This window comes from Symphalangus syndactylus, chromosome 20 (assembly GCF_028878055.3).
Source record: "Symphalangus syndactylus isolate Jambi chromosome 20, NHGRI_mSymSyn1-v2.1_pri, whole genome shotgun sequence".
In the NCBI taxonomy this organism is placed as follows: Eukaryota; Metazoa; Chordata; class Mammalia; order Primates; family Hylobatidae; genus Symphalangus; species Symphalangus syndactylus.
The window spans coordinates 35,093,292-35,108,569 of record NC_072442.2 but is presented as its reverse complement, the minus strand read 5'-3'; the positions used below and the strand labels follow the sequence as shown (position 1 = coordinate 35,108,569).

Sequence of the window (15,278 nt, the reverse complement as noted above, 5' to 3'; positions counted from 1 at the left end):
TTAATGGCCACCCCATGATGTGGTCAGCAGTGGGGTGCAGCGTGGTGAGAGAGGGGCTCAGGGATGAAATGAGGGTCTTTCCTGCATTATCAAAATGCTTAAAAAGTTGTTAAAAAGATGTCCAAATGTTCTAATTCCTACCTTAAACAGCTGCTAAGATGCATTATACAACAGACCCAGGTAAGGGAAAGAGCATGTGCATTTCAAGTCTCAGCTCACTTCTTAATTAGCTATGGTACTCTGGGCATGTGACCCCAACTATTCAAGCCTGTTTGCCTGTCCACCCACGACAATCCTAAGCAAAAACAACAAAGCTTGAGCCATCATGCTACCAGACTTCAAACTACACTACAAAGCTACAGTAACCAAAGCAGCATGCTACTGGTACCAAAACAGATATATAGACCAATGGAACAGAACAGAGATCTCAGAAATAACATCACACATCTATAACCATCTGATCTTCGCTAAACCTGGCAAAAACAAGCAATGGGGAAAGATTTCCTATTTAAAAAATAACTGCTGAAAATACTGGCTAGCTGTATCCAGAAAATAGAAAATGGACCCCTTCCTTACACCTTATACAAACATTATCTCAAGATGGATTAAAGTCTTACATGTAAAACACCGAACCATAAAAACCCTAGAAGAAAACCAGGCAATATCATTCAGGACATAGGCATGAGCAAAGACTTCATGACTAAAATACCAAAAGCAATTGCAACAAAAGCCAAAATAGACAAATGAGACCTAATTAAACTAAAGAGCTTCTGCACAGCAAAAGAAGCTATCATCAGAGTGAACAGGCAACCTACAAAATGACAGAAAATTTTTGCAATGTATCCATCTGTCAAAGGTCTAATATCCAGAATCTACAAGGAACTTAAACAAATTCACACACAAAAAAAAAACATCAAAAAGTGAGCAAAGAATATGAACAGACTCTTCTCAAAAGAAGATATTTGTCTGGGAGTAGCGGATCACGCCTGTAATCCCAGCATTTTTGGACGTGGAGGCAGGTAGATCATGAGGTCAGGAGTTCAAGACTAGCCTGGCCAACATGGTGAAACCCCGTCTCTACTAAAAACACAAAAAATTAGCAGGGTGTGTTGGCGGGTGGCCTGTAATCCCAGCTTCTTGGAAGGCTAAGGCAGGAGAATCACCTGAACCCAGGTGGCAGATGTTGCAGTGAGCCAAGATCCTGCCACTGCATTCCAGCCTGGGTGACAGAGCAAGACTCCGTCTTAAAAAATAATAATAAATAAAATAAATTAAAAAGAAGAAGAAGAAGAAGACATTTATGTGGTTAACAAACACACAAAAAGAAAAAAAGAAAAAAGCTCATCATCACTGGTCATTAGAGAAATGCAAATCAAAACCACAGTGAGATACCATCTCACGCCGGTTGGAATGGCAGTTATTAAAAAGTCAGGAAACAACAGATGCTGGTGAGGCTGTGGAGAAATAGAAACGTTTTTACAGTGCTGGAAGGAGTTCAAATTAGTTTAACCATTATGGAAGACAGTGTGATGATTCCTCAAGGATCTAGAACCAGAAATACCATTTGACCCAACAAACTCATTATTGGGTATATACCCAGAGGAATATAAATCATTCTATTATAAAGACATATGTACACATATATTTATTTCAGCAGTGTTTACAATAGCAAAGACTTGGAACCAACCCTAATGCCCATCAATGATAGACTGGAAAAAGAAAATGTGACACATATACACCATGAAATACTATGCAGCCGTAAAAAAGAATGAGTTCATGTCCTTTTCAGGAACGTGAATGAAGCTGGAAAACATTATCCTTAGCAATCTAACACAGGAACAGGAAACCAAACACCGTATGTTCTCACTCATATATGGGAGTTGAACAATGAGAACACATGGACACCGGGAACAAAACATCACACACTGGGGCCTGTTAGGGAGTTGGGGTAAAGGGGAGGGAGAAAATAGGACAAATACCTAATGCATGTGGGGCTTAAAACCTAGATGGCAGGTTGATAGGTGCAGCAAACCACCATGGCACATGTAAAATTATGTAACAAACCTGCCCGTTCTGCACATGTGTTCCAGAACTGAAAGTAAAACAAAGAAAAATGCACTAACGCTGAGGGGGAGTGGGGGTAGGGGCGGGAGTCAGGCGGGGGTGGGTGTGTCCCGGAGTTTTATCCAGTCAGTGACACTGATGTGGGAACCTCCCAATCAGGCGCGCAATTGGAGATGACAGGAAAGGAGGGCGTGGCTTCCGGCGTTTGGCGGGGCCTTTGTCTCTCGCTGGCGCTGGCACAGGAGCTTGGGATCCGTCTTCTCTTTCGCCTCCTCCACCTTGGGAGCCCCGGGCTATTCTCTCCCAGCCCCTGTTGCCCCGTGATCTGTAGGTCCTTGGGGACGCATAGTTAAGGTGCCAGGACATCCTGGAAGCTGGGAAATGGTGAGTATGCGGCGTTCGGCATCCCGAGAGGGGAGAGCAGGCTGTGAAACCGGCAGGACCGGCCTCCCCAGGGTTAGCTCCGCGTCTCCCGAGGCTTGGCCCTCAGTCCCCTGTGGCTGCAAGATGGCCGCTGAGCCAGCAGCGGGGACCCCCACGTCCCGCCCGGCCCATCCGGTCCTGTCCATGGGCAGCGCCCTGCTCTGGGCCCACAGCCCTGAGTATTTCGCCGGTTGTTCAGGGATGCCAGGTGGGTCATCAGGGAGAACCGCGACTGGGTGTGTGCGTGGGAGAAGCTGCAGCCCGTGGGGTCCCCGGTCTCTCTTGTTAAAAAGTAACGGGAGTCTATGTTAAAACGTTAACCAGTTTATGTGAACAAACAGTGATTGGTGAAATGGAAAGCACCCAGCCATGATTTGTGGTCCACCAGAGGGACATAAAGTAAAGGCTTTTATAAGGTACATGAGAAAGCAATCCAAATTCAAGAATTGATTACAGTTATGTAGTCGCCTTATTTGAACTATCGAGAAGGAAATTTCCTGGTTACATATTAAGACGTTAATTGCATATTTATGATTGGTTAAACCTGCATTGTTTCAGGCTAAGATAGTGGTTTATAGGAAATGTATTTGAGTTAGGTTTTAGATTTCTTATTTTTTTTACACCTGTGAACACAGAGCACTAGAGCTACTTTAGTCTAATTTTCTGCTCTTTAATTATTTTAACTCTCCAGTGGAGGACTGGTTTTCCCCGGTGTTTTTCTCATGTATGGCAAGTGGGACCTCTAATCGACCACCCCGTTTTTCAGCCTAACTCAGGCTTGCAGTAAAATTATAAGTTCCCCACTTTTTTTGCTGCATTCTTAAATGCAACAAATGAGAACAGCTTTCCCTTGCCAATTTACAATGCTGTTAACTATTTGTCCTTTATTGTACATTTCATTAAAGTTTTCTATTATTGGATTTCTTTCTACTTCTCCCTACAGTTCTGTCAAAATTTGCTTTTTATATTTAGAAGCCTCCCTTTTGGGTGCATAAATATATATAGCTATATTCTCCTGACAAATTAACCTCTATTATTATTATATGGTAAACGTATTTCATGCTTGTGACAGACGTTGCTAGAAAGTCTATTTTGTCTAATTTAAGCATAACTACCATTGCACCCCTTTGGTTATTATTTGCATGGACTATCATTTTCTATTCTTTCACTTTTAGCCTATGCTCTTAATTCAAAAGTGAGTCTCCTATAAGCAGCATATTATGAGGTTTAAAAGATTCATTCATCCACTCTGTCTGCTTTAGTCTCTTCTGTGCTGCTATACCAGAATATCACAGACTGGTAATTAATAAAGAATAGAATTTTATTTGACTCATGATTCTGGAGGCCGAGAAGGCAAAAGAACATGACACTGGTATCTGTTGAAGGTCTTGTTGCTGGATAATAACGTGGCCAAAGATTTGAGAGAGAGAGTTGTTTGGGGAGGGAGAGTTTTTTTTCTTTATAACAGATCCATTCTTGTTATAATTAGCCCATTCCCATAATAAGAACATTAATCCATTCATGAGGGCAGAGTGCTTATAGCTTAATTAATTTTTAACTGTTCCACCTCTTAATTCTATCACATTGGCTATTAAATTTTATCCTAAATTTTGGAGATGACATTCAGCCTATAGCAGTATCTGTTTGTTAGATAATTTAATCTTTTTATATGTAAAGTAGTGATAGGTAAGCAGTTACTATTTTAAATTTGTAGTTTTCTGTCCATTTTAAGTTTGCTTCTTTTTTTTCTGGTTCTGTCTTTCCTGTGGTATTGTTAATTTTTGTTGAGACAAAGTTATACTTTCTTGCTCAGACTGAAGTGCAGTGGCATATCACAGCCCACTGTAGCCTCAAACTCCTGGGCTCAAGCAATCATCCCACGTTAGCCACCCAAGTAGCTTGGACTACAGACACATACCACAACACCCAAGGAGCTTATGATTCTTCCACCTTGACCTCCCAAAGTGTTGGAATTATAAGCAGGAGCCACCATATCCAATGTGTAAATTTGTTGTTTGTATATGCTTTAATTACTTCCTTTTCTACAGCTTTTTTTTCCTAGTGGTTAACATGAGACTTAATGTAAAACATCTTGTATTTTAATAGTCTAGTTTAAGATGATAACAATTTAGTGTATTCTGTATTTCAGCGTGTATTTGCCATTTGTAGTCACATTTATACTTTAGTATTTTTCATATTGTTAGTTAGCATTTCATCGTATCAATGTGAAGATTTCTTCTGGACCATGGCTGGAGAAGGAAAGAAGGTGTGTTTTGCCTGATTCAGGGACTACAGAGAGAACCAAGTTCTGCAGGCCTGTCACCTAAGTCTCAGGTGAGTATGAATTCTCTTGTGTTTCTGGCAGATTGTTGCAGTGTCAGGACCAAGGTCAAATGAATTATATCCAAGTCTACAGTAAGATGTGGCTGTATTCTCTTTTGAAGCCAAGACCATGATTGGCAAGCTTGCCACTTGGTCAAATGCTCACCCTCTGAAGATGTCTTCCTTGGTCTTTGCCTCCAGCTGGGTGTCACAAACTGAACTGGATTCCAAGGCTTTCATGAATGCACTTATGTTTGCTGTGGCAGCTGCATTATGTTGTGGGGGATGTGCATGCGGAACCTCCCATTCTGTCTTCTTGCTTATGTTACTCTCCTTTATGTTTCACTTTCTGAAATGAATGTCAAGCTGGTGATTTTCAGATTAAGAAATTCTAAACTAAATTGCTCAAATTTACACTTTATGTAAGCTGTCAATAAAATTTCTTGTAGGTGCTACATATTTATTAAAATTTTTGGTTGTAATTTTAAGCTCACTTCAGGCAGAAAAGAATCATTAACATTTCTATTCTTTTTTTTAGTCTGTATCTAAATGATGGTATATTTTAATTCCAAATATTTACTTTATACTTCAGTAATGCTCATTGTGTTTTGCAAAATTTATGTTGTTCTTTTATTTGAAAATAGAAGGCTTTTTTAGCTCCTGAAAGCTATATTATAGTCATATAGTTTTATTATATTATGTGGTAAGAATAGCAGCAACATATTGAGAACATAATAAAATTCTCCTGTCTTTTTAATGATTATTTATTAAATTCTTCCCATTAGAGCCTATTATTAATGATTGTAATGTATTTTCTGTATAATTTTACTGCAATTTATTAAATGCCAATGACTTAAAATGTCTGCTGTTCATGAGTGCACACACTTGAAAGCTGTAGATATCTAAAGAGTTATTTTTCGGCCCGGCACGGTGGCTCACGCCTGTAATCCTACCACTTTGGGAGGCCAAGGCGGGTGGATCACGAGCTCAGGAGATCAAGATCATCCTGGCTAACACGGTGAAACCCCGTCTCTACTAAATATACAAAAAATTAGCCGGGCGTAGTGGCGGGTGCCTGTATTCCCAGCTACTCGGGAGGCTGAGGCAGGAGAATGGCGTGAACCCAGTGGGCGGAGCTTGCAGTGAGCTGAGATCGCACCACTGCACTCCAGCCTGGGCGGCAGGGCGAGACTCCGTCTTAATAAAATGAAAGGAGTTATTTTTCATTGTATGTCTATGTTGTATTCAGGATTTTATGCATTAAAATCTCTTCTTATTTTCAATTCTGTGTTATTGTGTTTCTTTTCTGCGGAGGTATGTTTTCTCAGATCAGGTAATTGTATTTTTGCTTTTAAAGCTTGATATCATGAGTTGAATGATGATTTTTAACTCGGTACACTTTATGACAATGTGATGTTTAATTTATATGTGAATTAGCAGCGTTCGTTTCTCATAGATATATCTATGCGTTTTTCACCTATGTAAGTATGTCATCTTTTTTCCTTTTTTTTTTCAGTTTCAGATACGTTTTCTTTCTTTTTTTAAGAGAATTTTAAAACAGAGTCAAAAGAACACAAATCAGTTACTTGTCTTCTTGCAGGGCGGGGAGACAACATCCTTCCCCACAGATTTGAGGCTATGGCTAAGTGGTGAGCCTTGGGGAGATGCAGAAAAGATCCGTCCCAGGCACTTGGCTGGAGGTAAGTAAGCATAGCCTTTGGGCCACAAGACCTGATAGCTTGGGTACTGGTCTGGACATAAGTCCCCATCTTCCCAGAAATGTCATCTTTTGTCTGCAACAACTGGCTGGAGAAATATTTCAGAAAGATGTGTGTCTGGAACACCCAAAGGCATACCCTTCCTTTCTCCTTGGCATAGGCCTTGCAGCACTGAAGAAAGACCAGGTTTGCAATGGAGCCTTCAATCATCTTCATCCCTATGGAGCTCAGGGGCTCATAGGGTGACAGGAGAGGAGACAAGCTAGCTTGGGAAGAGTCGTTGTCTTTCAGCTTCTCCCCCACTGAAACACTATATACTTGGGGCCCCAGTTCATGGAAAAACACACATGCTCTCTTTCTCTCACACCCACATCTCGGGAACCCAACAACTTGATGGCAGGTAGCTCTGGGTGTCCTTGGTCTGGCATTCACCCACTCAGCATCGAAGCTGTCCTAAAGCTCTTTTCAATCAGTTCTCACTCTTTCCAGGCCCATGTGAGTAGGTGTTCCAGTCTTCACTCTTTCAGGCTGATCACAAAGGCACAGTGTGGGAAAGTCCCCTACTGTGATGGCCATTGCTGAGGAGCAGGGAAGGCTAAGGGCCCACTGCTGCCCAAGGCTAGTGTAGACGCCCTCTGCTCCACTTATCTCCTCAAAGATTGATGTCAGGTGCAGCAGCTGCTGTCTGGAATGTTATCAAACCAGGACTGCACAGGCTCTGCATTGTGTGTGGAAGATGTAAGAAGCAGGCGAGTTGTCCAGGATGAGAGTTTTCCTCAGGTCCCTCCCCAGATGGCTGAGGTCCTTGACATAGCAGCCCTGGTGAAACAAACACGACTCATGGTATAGGTAGCCCCAGAACATCCCACACCGGTCCAGCACACCCGTCACAGGATCTGCATACTTGCTCAGGCTGGAATGAAGAGAGCAATGAAGAAAACACATTTAAACAGTTCCTCCATTCATCTCAGGAACTCATCCATATAAGGCCTCATGAGCACATGGATCTGGGGAGTGGTCCCCTCAATCTCTATAGGCAGTAGGCAGTCAGCATTGCTGATTGGCTTAAAGGAGCTATGCACAAGGGTTTCATCCAGGTCCGTGACCATACAGATCCTTACTTGATTTTCCTCTGTCACCTCTGGGAGCAGGCAGGTTCCTGGGATCTGATAAAACTGATACTGGAGACCCTGGAGCTGATCCGACATAGCAATGGTGTTGACTTCCTCCTTATGTGTGGAGAGCTCAGCGGGGGAGCTTAACTGCCCGACATGCTGGGAGCAAGAATAGCAGAAAGGGGCCTTCAAAGATGTGACAAACATGAGGCCTCTTCGGAAAGGACTTTGGAAACCAGGCCTTCCTTGGTAAGGACCAGGGCATCTTTCCTCCATGCCTGGGTGATGATGGATCCTTGTTCCATCTAACAATCCTGAGTGCTGGGCTGGCTGGCTGGGAAGACTGGCGGGCATGCTGGCTGGACTTGGCTGGGTGGCATGGGCTGGGGCCTAATTCAGTTCCTGAGAGTCTGACTTCCACAGCTGTTCACATTCCCCCTCTCCTTTCCGTCACTGGCCGGGAAGGGAGGCGGCCTGTAAGGAGGGTGGATGGCCTTGGCAGCGGCTCCCCAATGTGCCCCCAGCCACGATTCCCCCAGTGGGAGCTTCAGGATCCTCAGTTTGGGTCTAACATAGAGAATCTACCAGATATTCATTTTTTTTCAACTTTTATTTTAAGTTCAGGGGTCCATATGTGATAAACACTTTTTTTTCAACTTTTATTTTAAGTTTAGGGGTCCATGTGCAGGATATGCAGGTCTCTTACATAGATAAATGTGTTCCATTGTGCTTTACTGCACAGATCATCTCATCACCCAGGTACTAAGCCCAGAATCCGCAGCTATTCTTCCTGATGCTCTCCTTCCCTTCCCCCATGCCAGGAAACAGATGTCCAGTGTGTGTTTTTCTTCCTGATGTGTCCATGTGTTCTCATTGATCTGCTTCCACTAATAAGTTAGAATAATAATAGGTGGTGTTTTGTTTTCTGTTCCTGCATTAGTTTGCTGGGAGTAATGGCTTCAAACTCCAACCATGTCCCTGCAAGGGACATCATCTCATTACATTTTATGGCTTCACAGTGTTCCATGGTGTATGTGTACCACATTTTCTTTATCCAGTCTATCATTGATGGGCATGTAGATTGATTACATGACATTGCTATTGTAAATAGTGCTGCAGTGAACATATGTATACATGTATTTTTAAAATAGAATTATTTATATTCCTTTGGGTGTATATCTAGTAATAGTATTGATGGGTCAAATGGTATTTCTGCTTCTAGGTCTTTGAGGAATCTCCACACTCTCTCCCACAATGTTTGAAATAATTTACACTCCTACCAACAGTGTAAAAGTGTTCCCTTTTCTCCACAACCTCACCAGCATCTTTTTTTTTTTTTTACCTTTTATTAATAGCCATTGTAATTGGTGTGAGATGGTATCTCATTGTGGTTTTGATTTGTATTTATCCAGTTATCAGTGATGTTTAGCTTTTCATGTTTGTTGGGCACATGTTTGTCTTCTTTAGAGATATGTCTGTTCATGTTCTTTGAGCCCTTTTTAATGGGGTTGTTTTTTTTCTCTTGTAAATTTTGTTTAAGTTCCTCATAGATTCTGGATATTAGACAATTGTCAGATGGATAGGTTGCAAAATTTTTCTCCCATTCTCTAGGTTGTCTGTTCTGATGATAGTTTCTTTGGCTCTGCAGGAGTTGTTTAGTTTAATTAGACCCCATTAGTCAATTTTTGCTTTTGTTGCTATTGCTTTCAGCCTTTTTGTCATAAAATATTTGCCCATGCCTATATCCTGTATGGTATTATCTAGATTTTTTCTTCTGGGGTTTTTATAGTTTTGGGTTTTACATTTAAGTCTTTAATCCATCTTGAGTTAATTTTTGTATATGGTGTTAGGAAGGGTTCCAGTTTTAATTCTCTGCACATGGCTAGCCAGTTCTCCTAGCACCATTTATTGAATAGGGAGACCTTTCCCTAATTCCTTGTTTTTGTTGACTTTGTCAAAGATCAAGTTGTTGTAGGTTTGTGGCATTATTTCTAGGCTCTCTATTTTGTTTCATTTGTCTATGTGTCTGTTTCTATACCAGTACCATGCTGTTTTGGTTACTGTACTCTTCTAGTATAGTTTGAAGTTAGGTAGAGTGACACTTTCAGCTTTTTTTTTTTTTTTCCTTAAGGTTGGCTTGGCTATTTAGGGTTTTTTTTGGTTCCATATGAATTTTAGAAGTTTTTTTTTTTTCTATTTCTCTGAGGAACATCAGTAGTTCAATGGGAATAGCATTGAATCTATAAATTACTTTGGGCAATATGGTCATATTCATGATACTGATTCTTCCTCTCCATGAGCATGGAATGTTTCTCCATTTGTTTTGTGTCCACTCTGTTTTCTCTGAGCAGTTGTTTGTAGTTCTCCTTGAAGAGGTCCTTCACTTTCCTTCTTAGCTGTATTTTTAGGTATTTTTTTCTCTTTGTAGCAATTGTGAATTGCTACAAATGTGAAGTTCATTCATGATTTGTCTCCCTGCTTGCCTGTTGTTTGTGTATAGGAATGCTAGCTACTTTTGCACATTGAGTTTATATAATGAGATTTTGCTAATATTGCTTATCACCTTAAGAAGCTTTGGGGCTGAGATGATGGGGTTTTCTAGATATAGTATCAGGTCATCTGCAAACAATGATAATTTGACTTCCTCTTTCTATTTGAATACTCTTTATTTCTTCCTCTGGCCTGATTTTCCTGGCCAAGGTTTCCGATACTATGTTGAATGGGAATGTTGAGAGAGGGCATCCTTTTCTTGTGCTAGTTTTCAGGGGGAATGTTTCCAGCTTTTGCACATTCAGTGTGATATTGGCTGTGGGTTTGTTGTACATGGCTCTTATTATTTTGAGGTATGTTTCTTCAGTTCCTAGTTTACTGAGAATTTTAAACTTGAAGGAATGTTGAATTTTATTGAATGCTTTTTCTGCATCTATTGAGATAATCATGTGGTTTTTGTATTTAGTTCTCTTTATGTGATGAGTCACATTTATTGATTTGCATATGTTGAGCCAACCTTGCATACTGGGGACAAAGCCAATTCCATAGTGGTGGATGCACTTTTTAATGTGCTGCTGGATTTGGTTTGCCAGTATTTTATTGAGGATTATTGCACAATTTTCATCAAAGATATTGGCATGATGTTTTGTTGTTGTTGTTGTAGTATCTGTGTTAGGTTTTGGTGTCAGGATGATGCTGGCCTGATAGAATGAGTTAGAGAGAACTTTGTCTTCAATTTTTTTTTGGATAGTTTTAGGAGAAAAGGTACCATCTCCTCTTTGTACCTTTGTACCTCTGGTCAAATTCAGCTTGCTTGGTAGGGTAGTTATTACTGCCTCAATTTCAAAACACATTATTGATCTATTCAGGGTTCAGTCTTAGGGAGGGCTTATTTTGCAAGGAAATTGTCTATTTCTTCTAGATTTTCTGGTTTATGTGCATAGAGGTGTTTATAGTATTCTCTGATGGTTGTTCATATTTCTGTCAGATCAGTGATGACATATCTCCCTTATTATTTTTATTTGTGTTTTGTTGTTCTGTCTTTCCTTATTTATTTGCTTAGCTAGTGTTCCATCTAGTTTATTAATTTTTTTTCAAAAAAACAGCTCCTGGATTGGTTGACTTTTTTTTTTTTGGAAGAGTTTTTAGTGTCTCTATCTACTTCAGCTCTACTCTGATATTGGTTATTTCTTGTTTTCTGCTAGCTTTCTGGTTCGTTTTCACTTGGTTTTCTAGTTCTTTTAATCAAGATGTTAGTCTGTTAACTTTAGATCTTTCTAGTTTACTTTTTTTTCTTGTGGCAGAGTCTCACCCTGTCACCTAGGCTGGAGTACAGTGGCATGATCTCGGCTCACTGCAACCCCAACTTCTCAGTTTTAAGTGATTTCTGCTGTCTCAGCCTTCTGAGTAGCTGGGATTACAGATGTGCATCTCCACACCCAGCTAATTTTTGTATTTTTTTGTAGAGATGGGGTTTTGCTATGTTGGGCAGGCTGGTCTTGAACATCTGGCCTCGAGTGATCTGCCTGCCCCCGCATCCCAAATTACTGGAATCACAGGCATGAGTCACCACGCCAGGACCTTTCTAGCTTTTTGATGTGGACATTAATGCTATAAATTTCCCTCTTTTCTTGGTTTCTAGTAATTATTTTATTTTATCTTGGTGAGTAGTCAGGGAAATAATCTTAAATTCATAATCAACTTATACTTTAAATCTATATAATTATGTGAGAAGAACTCTTTGTTATTTGAAGGTAATGTTTGAAAGATTTTCTAACTGTGCCTTTTAGGTAGCCTTAAATTTCTAATTGTAGTTAAAAACATGCCATTGTCATTTCTAACATTTTAAGTATATGGTTTAGAAGTGGTAAGTATAGTTCTATTGTTTTGCAATAGGTTTTAGAGAGTTTTTGTCTTACAAAAGTAAAAGTAAATGCTCATTACTTAAGAAAGAAGTTAGTTAGATTGCCTTAGGTATATAGCAAGAGAAGAGTCCCTGGAAAGTCCCTGGTCAGTGCCTCATCCCTACATAATGTATAACGAAGCCTGGAAAATATCAAGCTGCAGACACCAACAAGGTAACTAGCACATAGCGTTGTGCTTGGAGACATGCCCATGGCTGCACAAATAGAAAAACCTCTGGCCCATTTAGATAAAAACCTGTACAAACCTCCAGCTCACTCAGAAAAAGGAACAAGACTGACCTAGCATAGAAATGCCTTTATTTGGCCTGTAATCCCAGCAATTTGGGAGGCAGAGGTGGGCGGATCACCTGAGGTCTGGAGTTCGAGACCAGCATGACCAACATGGAGAAACCGCGTCTCTACTAAAAATACAAAATCAGCCGGGCATGGTGCTGCAGGCCTGTAATCCCAGCTACTTGGGAGGCTGAGGCAGGAGAATCGCTTGAACCCAGGAGGCGGAGATTGCTGTGAGCCGAGATCACACCATTGCACTCCAGCCTAGGCAACAAGAGCAAAACTACATCTCAAAAAAAAGAAAAGAAAGAAAGAAAGACAAGAAAAAGAAAAAAAGAAATGCCTTTGTCTTTGTACAGTCAATGGGCTCCCAGGAAAAAGTTTCTTCTTCTTTTGTCGGCATGGGCACAGTGGGCTCTGGTGCATTCCAGTTGACACTCTCCTTTATTTGGACTGTAAGTCTGACCTCTGAATAATGACTTCAGCCCCTGATTGCTACCGGGCCAAGCTCCTGGGCCAAGCTTTCACCTTAGCTTCTGATAAGTCCTGGGCCAAGCTAAGTAGCATCTATCAATCATCCCTTCAGCTCCTGATTGGTCCTGGGACAAAGTCCTGGGCCAAGCTGAGCCACACATTTTTCAAGACAGCCTGTGAACTGGGCACGTTCCCTTCCCTTCCCAGTCCATAAAAACCCTGGACCCCAGCCTCGTAGAGGGCACCGCGTTCAGACACCTATCTCTGCTGGCAAAGAGCTTTCTTCTCTTGCTTCTTAAACTTTCACTCCAACCTCACCTTTGTGTTCACGCTCCTTAATCTCCTTAGAGGTAGAACAAAGAACTCTGGGTGTTATCGCAGACAACCAGAGACTGTTACATCTTGGTGCACTGCTGAGACTATAACACTTGGTTTCTTTGACTAAATATTTTACATAAGTGTAATTATACAGTCTTCCTTTCTGACTGTCTTATTTTACTTAGCAGAATGTTTTGAAGATTTGTCCTTATTGTAGTACTTTTCAAGATTTCCTAATTTTTATGGCTGAATGCTATCCCAGTGAATATACGTGCCCTGTTTGTTGAATCTACTCATCCTTAAAGGGACATTTGCTTCTAGGTAGTATGTTTGTGAGTAATACTACAATGTACATAAGTGTGCATATATCTATTCCATGTTCTGCTTTGCCTGTTTGGGATATTTTTCATACAATGATTTAGTACCATGTGTATTCCCTTGCTTTTGTTGTCTCATCCGTTGATGTTACATCCCCCAAATTATTGCCGAGACCAGTTGACATGAAGCTTCACGCTTCTGTATTGTGCTAGGAATTTTACAGCTATAGGTTTAACATTATAGTCTTCATTCATTTTTTAAAATTGACGCATGTAATTGTACATATTTTGGGGAAACATATATATATATGTTGTATAACAATAAAAATCAGAGTACTTAGTATATTTGTTGCCTCATGCATTTGTTATTTTTGTGGTGAGAACATTCAAAAGCTTCTTCTCTAGCTATTTTATTTTATCTTTATGTATTAATTTTTTTAGAGAGAGGATCTTTCTCTAACACCCAGACTGGAGTGCAGTGGCGCAACCCTAGCTCACTGTAACCTCAAACAATCTCCTAACCTTAGTTTCCCAATTAGCTGAGACTACAGGAACCTGCCACCATGCTGGCTAATGTTTTAATTTTTCATAGAGAGAGGGTTGCACTATGTTGTCCAGGCTCATCTTGAACTTCTGGCTTCAAGTGATTCTCCCACCTCAGTCTTCCAAAATTTATGGATTACAAGAATGTGCCACCACAACTGGTCTCTTTTAGCTATTTTGTAATATGCGATAACTTTTCATTAATTATTTTTATTCTACTATGTAATAAAAAACAAAAACTTATTTCTCCTATCTAATCATAACACAATACCTGTGAAGCAGCCTTTTCCCATCCTCCTGCTTCAGTCTCTGGTAACCCCTATTGTACTCTTTGCTGATATCAACCCTTTTTTTCCAGGTTCCTCAAATGAGTGAGATAATAAGATCATAAAGTATTTGTGTTTCTCTATGTGGCCTATTTTACTTAACATGGTATCCTCAAGGTTCATCCATGCTGTTTTAACTGACAGAATTTTATCCTTTCTTATGGCTGAATAGGATTTCACTGTGTATATATAGCACATTTTTTTATCCATTCATCTGTTGCTCTACAATTGAATTGATTCCATATGTAAGCTATTATAAATAGTTCTGTAATTAACATGGGAATGCAAATATCTTTTTGACACAGTGATATCCTTTTTTTGGATATACACCCAGGAGTAAAATTGCTGGATCATATAATAGATCTATTTTTAATTTCTTTCAGAAACCTCCATACTCTTTTCTATAATGGCCATACTAATTTACAATTCCACCAACAATGGATACATCTACTCTTTTTTTATATCCTCATTAGTACTTGTTTTAATTAATTATTTATTTATTTTTATTATAGCCATTCTAATGGGAGTGAGGTGGTACCTCATTGTGGTTTGGATTTGCATTTCCTTGATGATTAGTAATGTAGAACATCTTTTTATGTTCCAGTTAGCCATTTTTATATCCCTCTTCTTGACTAACATCTATTAAGACCTTTTGCATTTTTTAATTAGATTATAAGTGTGTTTTATTTTGAGATTTTAAAGTTTCTTATATATTCTGAATATTAGCCTTTTGTCATATGTATAGCCTGAAAACACTTTCTTTCATCACCTAAGCTGTCTCTTCAATCTTTTGTTTTTTTAATATGAGGAAGCATTTTAGTTTGAAATAATGTTGTGTGCTTGTTCTTGACTTTGTTGCCTATGTTTTGAAATCTTTTTTTAATAATCTTTTCCCAGTCCAATGTTATAAAGCATTTTTTTACATTTTTCTGTAATAGTTTCATAATTTGTGGCATGACAATTAAGTCTT

At 39.8% G+C, this 15,278-nt stretch overlaps 1 long non-coding RNA gene and 1 pseudogene across 5 annotated transcripts in view; one reads left to right on the top strand and one right to left on the bottom strand.

The window, feature by feature from the left end:
• The first annotated feature begins 2,231 nt into the window (after positions 1 to 2,231).
• The window catches only part of LOC129482831 (uncharacterized), a 35,681-nt gene continuing 22,634 nt past the window's right edge, over positions 2,232 to 15,278 (top strand). The window contains exons 1-3 of one of the 5 annotated variants that reach the window (XR_010117942.1): positions 2,232 to 2,448; positions 4,692 to 4,821; positions 6,410 to 6,509. This is a non-coding gene — a long non-coding RNA (uncharacterized lncRNA). Of the gene's footprint in view, positions 2,449 to 4,691; positions 4,822 to 4,852; positions 6,093 to 6,325; positions 6,510 to 15,278 lie in introns of those variants that run through there. The other 4 variants (XR_008657822.2, XR_008657821.2, XR_010117943.1 and 1 more) reach the window with 4 other exon arrangements.
• Positions 7,033 to 7,947, bottom strand: LOC129482830 (carboxy-terminal domain RNA polymerase II polypeptide A small phosphatase 2-like; annotated as a pseudogene).